We start from the raw sequence: 9,453 nt of genomic DNA, 5'->3' as shown, positions 1-9,453 counted from the left end.
ATGATCTTCTTATTCCAATACCACCAGAAAATGGCCTTCAGATGTCTGACGAAGATGTATTTCCTAAAGAAAATACTACTGCTGTGGAAGACACCGGAGTGGATACAAACTAAAGCTGGAAAATTGGTGGAGACTTGAAGGTGATTGGAATGCTGATGAGAATGCAATCTGGGTTCACGAAATATTGTTGCTTTTTATGCCTATGGGACAGTCGTGCAACTAACAAGGACTATGTGCAATCAGAGTGGCCTTTGCGAAAATCATATGAACCGGGAGTTTCTAGCGTCCAGAGTAAGCCACTTTTAAACCCAGAAAATGTTATTCCTCCTCTTCACATAAAGCTTGACCTCATGAAACAATTCGTGAAGACACTTGCCAGGAAAAGCTCAAAAGATTTTGAATATGTGAAGGCCAAATTTCTAAAAATCACCGAGGCAAAACTGAAGGAGGGTGTATTCATAGGTCCGCAGATAAAAGAACTCCTGAAGGACAACCACTTCCTCACAGCACTTCCTCACAGCACTGTTTCGGCCGTCGTTTTCCCCAGCAGAAAACATTTGGATTTATTTGCAGAAGACCTTGGAACAGTGTCAGATGAGCAAGGGGAACGCTTTCGTCAAGATATTGCATCAATGGAACAACGATATCAAGGATTTTGGAATGCGGGTATGTTAGCTGATTACTGTTGGATGTTATACAGGGATGAACATGAGACAAAACACCATAGAAAATCCAAATCCCAAAGATTTTAAGTTGTTATGCATTTGAGTGTATTCTAACTTATTTGTACACAATAATTTTAATTTTGTACAATAAAAAGCCATGAAATTATCGTATCATGTATTCAGTATACTTTATATAGACATTTATATTAACATCTAAATGTGACCTGATAGAGGAAATCGGATTCGTAATCAGCATCAAAGATTAAATCAGAAAAGTCAATCAGCAACTCTGATGATTAAAAAAAGTTTCATTTTGTTGATCAGTGTAATGAGACGCACTATATTTCCATAAACCAGGGTAGATCAATGTAGGGAGAAAGATTATAGAGGCTAGCTTTGGGATACAATGTTTGAGAGTAATAGACGGGACACTGTTTAAGGACAGCAGCTTTGTTGGTTTTTTTGAAGCGACCGAAAGTACTTTTGCTCTTCACGTATATGTCTGTGGGGTACCTGGAGGCGTGAAAAGGGAGATTTGAAGTGGATTACCCGTATATACTGTGCGGAGTTGGGGAGAAAGAAAATTCTGTAAAGCTGAAAGAGATTTTGCTGGAAAAGACCCGGAAAAGACCAAAAGAAACGATGGCAGTTTGAGCGATGTAACATTAACTACGCTATGACCGAAAACATCCTTCACGTCTCGTGCAGCGGTCTTGTAGGAACTACATTAATGGCTAAATGCCGACCATTTTTCTAATTTTTTTTGTTGGGTATTTCTAAACATTGTAGGTTTCGTTTATATTTCAATGGGATAAAGTCACTATAATCCATGTTGGAAATAAAGAAATGCATACCGATAGTTGTGTGTGTGAGAGAGAGAGAGTGAGAGAGAGAGAGTGAGAGAGAGAGAGGGGGGAAAGAGAGAATGGTTTACCGACTTACAATTTTAGCTATGCACGTGTACATGCATATATGTATGTATGTCATTTTGTGTGACTATGTATGTCTGTCTGTCTGTCTCTATGTATGTATGTATGTATGTATGTAAGTATAGGAGGACCTATTTTTTCTGCAAATGTATGCTTCTATGACATTTTACATCCGTAGACATGTTGCTTTGTTACAAAATGGCGACACACATCTAACATGGCCGCCATTCAGCAGTTGTGTGGCTTTTATAGCTATCAGTTGTTGCTATTTGTCCTGCTTTTCAAACTTCCGGCCTAAAGTTTGAGCAATTAATCTTCGTATTACTTTCCAATTCCTCATTTCGTTATTTCATCGATAGTCACCATTCTGTCTGTCTAGTTGAGTTTTGCTGTCTTTTATGTTTTTATCTTCCTTAACGTTTTGGTTTTATAATATTTATGTTGTAAAGTTTTAAATGGATTTTAACGTTAATTTTGTTATTCGTGTTGTTGTTGTTTTGTTAACACGTGGCTATTGTGGTTATTGTTTTAAGCCTGCACACACACACACACACACACACACACACACACACACACACACACACACACACACATAGACACACACACACACACATACATGTATTTATGTATATATACATGTACATATTTGTGTATGTGTACGTGCATATATGTATATATATGTATGTATATGTAAAATCGTTCCTAGCGATTTCTCTCTTGCTAAACATGCTTAATGTAATTATATTTCGCCTGGAGTTTATCTCATTATCTTGGCGCCGAGGGCTTCTCCAAGAGCCGCCTATTTAAATACTTTGGCCATTCCTTCCTTGTTATTTATTCATTTCTTAATTAAAACATTCCACTTACCATCATACGGATTCTTTATCATCATCATTACCATCGTCGTCATCGTCATCATCATCATTATTATTATGATTATTATTATTATTATTAAGATGGCAAATTAGCAGACTCACTGCCACTTAGAGGCATTTCTTCCGACTCAATACGTTTTCAGTTCAAATTTCATCACCGATGACTTTACCCTTTATCCTTTCTGGGTCGACAAAATAAGTACCTGTTGAACACTGGAATCTACGTAACCGATTTACACCCTCCATCTAAAGAATGACCGGCCTTCTGTCGAAATTTGAAACTAGTAGTAGTAGTAGTAGTAGTAGAAGTAGTAGTAGTATCAGCAGCAGCTCAGGACGCCAATATACTACCAGACACAGTGTTTCGATCTCATGCGATCTCTTCAGTGACGAATATCCCGGGTGTTATTACCTGAGCCGAAAATACTTGATCCGATATAGAAATCGATAAAGACAACATTCACCAATTTGCGCGTAAGTTAGGCAGGCTCCAAATGTTTCTGGCTCACAGCGTTCAGAGTATTCGTCACAGATGGGACAAAATCAAATAGAAACTGTGTGTAGCAAGTTACCCATGTTTTGTGTGAGCCTCTGAGACAAAATATTATAGCTAGTGCCCTTACATTTTGTTATACACACTAGTATGATGCACGCACACATACCTAGATACATACATGCACACATATAATATATATAATATCTATGCATATATAAATAGATATATGTACATACCTACATATAATTGTATATATACATGCATATATGGATACAGGACGTCAAAAAAAGCGCGAACAAAATGAGAAACGAGAACATAAAAAAACAAAAACATGGAAAACGAATTTTTTTTCGAACAGCATAAGAAACAAATAGAGAAACGAGACAGGCAACATAAAGAACCTTTCCTTCATCAGTTGTCCCCTGTTTTATCTACTCCGCGTTTCGAAAGTAGGGACAAGACGCGACTTTGTTAAAACAGTCGTTCATGAAAAGCAAATTAAAAAAAAAACGTTGGGATTTGCGTAAGATAAAAACAAACGGTAAAGGGTGTTAAGCCATAACGATGTGAAGTGGTGAACGCTGGAAAAACGAGCTTTGAGAAGAGACAGGCAAAAGCACGTCTTGTCTTTCGGAAAGAAGTGGAAGAAATAAAGATAGATAGCTGTTATATGATCGAACGTCACGCATCGATTTCTAAGTAAATTTTATATATATGTATATATATATATATATATATATATATATATATATATATATATATATATATGCGTATATATATATATGTATACATACATATGTGTGTGTGTGCGTGTGCGTGTGTGTGTGTGTTTTTCCTGATGGGTAGCTAGCTGAGTACCTCACTGTTGAGTAATTATTACATCAGAGGATCTACAAGAAAGTAACCAAAAGAAACCGGAATTTTGCAATGTCTACTCTCTTTTCGCCTTCAAAGTATTCTCCATTTGAAGGCCTTCAAAATATTCTCCAGGTGCGTTTTCCAATAATCGAAGCATTGCTGGAACTCTTGTGAAGTGTTACCTTTTAATGCCTCCGTCGTGTTTTTTCTTCACCTCTTCCACATCTGCAAATTCCGTAGCACCAGCTTTCGTCACTAGTGATGACCTTGTAAGGAAAATGGTCCGGATCAACTTCCAACTGTTCTTTCAGTTCGTGACACCAATTCAGTCGTGACTGCTTTTGATCTATGAGCAAGCGAGGCACAAATTTTGCTTCAACTCTTTTTATTCGCAACTCCTCGCTCAAAATTCGTTGGCAGGAGCTCCAGGACACAGTAGTCATATCAAAAACTTCGTCAATTGTTTGGTGACGGCCCTCCAAGATCGGTTCATGAATTTTCGTGATGTTTTCATTCGTTCGGGAAGTCGACGGTCGTCCTGAACGAGGTTATTCTTCAAGTGACAAGTGACCATTCCTAAAGCGTGGAAACCACCGGAAAACTTGTGTTTTGCTCATGGCAGCTTCCTTGTAAGCTTTTTGAAGCATGACAACTGTTTCGGCCGTCGTTTTCCCCAGCAGAAAACATAGCTTCACGGAAGAACGTTGTTCCTTCGTTTCAGCCATCGCAAAAGTCGATAAACGGGAGAGTAACACTGCAAAACACTCTACGACGCCGGTCGACAGACTGGTGCCTGAGGGTCGCATAAAGTGGCTTCTAGCATCAGAAGCCTGAACTACAACAGGTTTGTCCCACAGAGAACGTTTCCGGTTACTTTCCAATACTCCTCGTACTAGCTAAGAGACATATGTAGCCTTGATTTTACTGTTCCACTCCCTCAATTTGGATATATACATATATGTGTGTGTATATATATATATATATATATATATATATATATATATATATATATATATATATATATTTATATATATATATATATATGTGTGTGTGTGTGTGTGTGTGTGTGTGTGTGTGTGTGTGTGTGTGTGTGTACACACGCGTGTGTTTTTTTTGTATATACTCTGAGTGCGTTAGCTCTATGTAGGGTCACTACTGAGTAGCTTCTTATTTAATGAGATTTGGTGTGATTTCTCAGAAATTTAACTGCTATTTCTAGCATCTCTACAGACCAAGTAATGGTTTTCTTGCAGGCTGGGGGAGGGGGGCTTCGTTTGCTATTGTTCGTGCTCTTGCATCTATCTTCTTTCTTAGTGTTAAATATTGTTACTTTGTTGTTGCCGTTGTTATTTCCGCCCTTTGTTTTCAAAATGAATTATTAATACCATTTCTAAAAACTGTCCTAACGATATAAACGAAAATAATGGATAAAAATTAGAATTATATTCAGATATAATTGAAAAAGGAATTTTTTTTTCCTTTGTTTTAATGGAACTAAAGTTCATGCATCTTTCAAAGCACGCGTATGCAATGTGTGCGCATGTGCATGATTGCATGTATATGTGCGTATGTGTTTCCTGCTTTAGAAAGCCTTGAACTACTCTGGGCTATTTTGTAGTGTCAATCTCAGAAAAGAAATCGACCAGTCGATTCGCACATTACAATTACAATCTGTAAGCGGAACAGTAAAACTATGCGAGGCTTTTCTCAGATTTAAAACGTGACGTTGTTTTCGTTATCAGCATTCCAACGATGCAGCTTTGTATCTTTGTTAGAAACCAGCTCCTTCCTGACAAGAAGAGTTTAAATAATCGAAAACAAAAAAGAATATACATACATATGAAAAATGTGTACAGTTCTCTAGGGACCCAGTTCATGTGAATTTGCTGGGCCAGACATATGTGCACATCCACATGTAAATGGCATGTGTAAACACACATAAACATAACAATGAAGCACAGATTCTTGTTTATTGAAGTGAAACGCATATGTCCCACACAAATACAGGCTATCCATGAGCAGAAACATGCTTATATACACATACATATAAACCAATTCAGACAACCAAAACCTCCCCCCCTACCTCAACACCTGCCTTAACTGAAATGAATGAGCCTTTCCACTTGGTTTGGAGCCAGGTTTGAATTCTCCAAAATAAAAAGTTTTAATAAATCCTACAGAAAACACATACACACATACAAAGATATATAATCCATACATATAATATATATATACACACATACACATACATACACACACATTCATGTAGAATGAAAATATAACCGTTTTGACCTACCTCCTTCTTTCTCCTCTCTCCTCTCCGCTCTCTTCTCTTCTCTTCTCTCTCTCTCTCTCTCTCTCTCTCTCTCTCTTGATTTTCTTTGTCTTTGTCTCACGTCTTTTCTTTTTTCCAACGATTATTTGAATGCTGGTCTTCTTTTGTAACACAACTATATTTAGCAAATATATTAACAGTTATCCTTCTCCAGATATAGATTTCCTTTTTCTTTTTATAAACAGTCGAACGTTTCACAATTTCTCCATAATCAGTGGATTTTTGTAAGGTTTAAAGTTCAAATTTACGTTTAAATAGATTTACAGGAAATTATTTTCATTCTTCGTTTCAAGTGAGTAAACCCGTGTATAACAAGAAGGATGGGAAAAAACCATTATCCGTCGAGATACGAAACTTAGAAGATTTCTTGTTTACTTGAGTAAGCGTTAAATACTGGAAAATATATAAAAAATAAAGTAAGTCGAATGGTTTTAGGTTGGATATTAAAACTTTTTTCTGTCTTCAATTCTTCACAGACAAAATCCTTTCACACAAAGTTATAATAATACAGGTTATATTGATGCGTTGATAACAATAAGATTATGATTCGATCGTCTGGATATGGTTGATAAAAAGTAAATCCCTAGCTGGACAACAATTATTTCTATTAGCAATAAATAATAATGGTACAAATGTTGACAACAAAAGATATTGAACAGAAAAGAGAGGTTCGTGTTAAAGAACGATGAAGCTATACAGGAAGACGTTGGTGGCAGACAAAGAAAGAGAGAGAAGAGGAGAGAGAGAAGAGGAGAGAGAGTCTGTCAGGTTCAACAATGCTTGGACTCAGTAACAGTGCATATGCGGTGGGAGATGAATAATAGTGAAAGTCCGTCCAGCAGCTCACAACTCATCCTTTATCAAAGTATAACGATGAAGTCTTCGCAGTTATTAACAATATGTTTGCCACGATATAGAAATTGCTAGATAATGTAGTTGTTTAACAAACATCTTGACCGACAGGCATATTAAATAGTTTCACCAAAGAAAAGACCGGTTACATCATAAACAATTGTGTGTGTGTGTGTCTGTCTGTCTGTCTGTATGTATGTATGTATGTGTCTGTGAGTCTGTGTGTCTATTTGTGTGTGTGTGTGTGTGTGTGTGTGTGCGTGTGTGTGCGTGTGTGTGTTTATGTATGACAATATTCACCAGAATGTTATAAAAAATTGAAAGTGTTTGGAAAATTAAAAATTAAAAGTAAAAGTGATAAAAACGTTTAAATTTGACAAATGTATTAACTGCGCTCAGCTTTACAAACGGTGGTTTGTGTGTGTTTGTGTGTGCAAGAGAGAGAGAGAGAGAGAGAGAGAGAGAGAGAGAGAGAGAGAGAGTAGAAGTTAAGAAGAATTGGCAAACGTTTATATTTACAAATGAAGAAAAAAATTTACTCAGTCTACCAAAGATTGTGTGTGTGTGTATACCTTATACTCTAAAGCTTTTCATATCGTAACTCGGAGAATCAGGTGTTCTAGTCCTCCAATGATTTCAGAACGGAAAAAACCAGGGCAATATATTACCAAAAATATTTATAAACAAGTCCAAACATAATTAGATAACATTTCAGCGCCATTTGATTGGTTGTCGACAAATATTTTGAGCAGCAACAATATTTTGAGCGACAAATATTTCTCTCAGCTGATCTGAGAGAAAAGATCAGCTTTGAACGAATAAACTCTGCAACATATATGGAGTATTTTTCTCTACTTTGTCTATCTCAATTCGCATATGCGTATGTGTATAAAATACATAAACACACACAAATACATACATCTGTGTGTGTGTATGTGCGTGTGTGTGTGTGTGTGTGTGTGTGTGTGTGTGTGTGTGTGTGTGTGTGTAGGGCATGAGTGCGTGTACACATATGCACATAACTATGTGCAAGCGTATGTAGCGTTCAATACCTGTAAAAGCGTGTCTAGTGAATATATAAAGCAAACATATTTACCCAAACCACACATATATACATAAGTGAATATACACTCACTTCTACATGAAAGTTAGATAATGAATACTTAAAGCCCTACACAAATACACACACACATGCACACACACACACACACACTCACACACACATACAGGTAGACACCCGCAGAGTCCCGTAGACTTTGTCTATGGCAATGGATGTTCCCATGTGCCGCAAATGATCCCATGCTTAGTCATGCATATACGCGTGCATAAATGCTTACACGTGTCTGCCAATACATGTAACAACACTCAGATACGCGGGAAAACGTGCAAATTTACTCACATGCGCATCAATGGATGAACAAAAACGCAACCAAAATATTGTGCAATCTTAATTTTAGTTTTAAATGCATGAGAAGCTCACAAATGTAAACAAATCCTTGAAATCCCTAAAATATGTTGATTTATACATATATATAGATTTAGATTCGGATTACACAGACAGACAGACAGACAGACAGACAGATAGATAGATAGATAGATAGATAGATAGATAGATAGATAGATAGATAGATAAAACCGGCTCAATAACTAAACATGTAAGTATGTATACACACACACAGAAATATAGGAAACGAACATCACAATGCACACACTAGTTTATTTATACACATACACACACACGAACCCACCTAATTTTTAGCTTGCCCACACATATACATTCACATGCACTCGATCCCATTCACACATACATACTCACACACACCATCTTTACATACACACGCTTGCACCCCCTACTTCAGCCGGGTCATCGTTATTATCTCCCTTTTACTCAGCCTCTTTCTCAGGTCATTTCATCATGTTGAACCGTTAACCCCCCACACATCTTTAATTCACTCCGTTTTTATTCGCTCTCTCTCTCTCTCTCTCTCTCTCTCTCTCTCTCTCTCTCTCTCCCTCTCTCTCTCACTCTCTCTTTCTCTCTCTCTCTCTCTCTCTCTCTCTCTCTCTCTCTCTCTCTCTCTCTCCCTCTCTATCTCTCTCTCTCTCTCTCTCTCTCTCTCTCTCTCTCTCTCTCTCTCTCTATCTCTCTCTCTCTCCGCCTTTTTCCTCACACTCCTTTCTGTCGAAGAACCTAGGCTGGAAATGTCAAAGACTTTTCCATTTTTCCCGAGCGTCAAACTAATAGACCTGCTAGTTTTCCCTTACTTATCTTCGTCTTTTGTTTTCTGTAAATTTAAACTATATATATATGTGTGCGTGTGCGTGTGTGTGCGTGTGTGTGTATATATATATATATATATATATATATATCTATATATATATATATATATATATATATATATATATATATATATATATATATGTATAATTGTATGTATGTGTG

This window comes from Octopus bimaculoides, chromosome 22 (assembly GCF_046866305.1).
Source record: "Octopus bimaculoides isolate indiv1 chromosome 22, ASM4686630v1, whole genome shotgun sequence".
NCBI classification, from domain to species: domain Eukaryota; kingdom Metazoa; phylum Mollusca; class Cephalopoda; order Octopoda; family Octopodidae; genus Octopus; species Octopus bimaculoides.
This window is presented reverse-complemented; position numbering follows the sequence as displayed.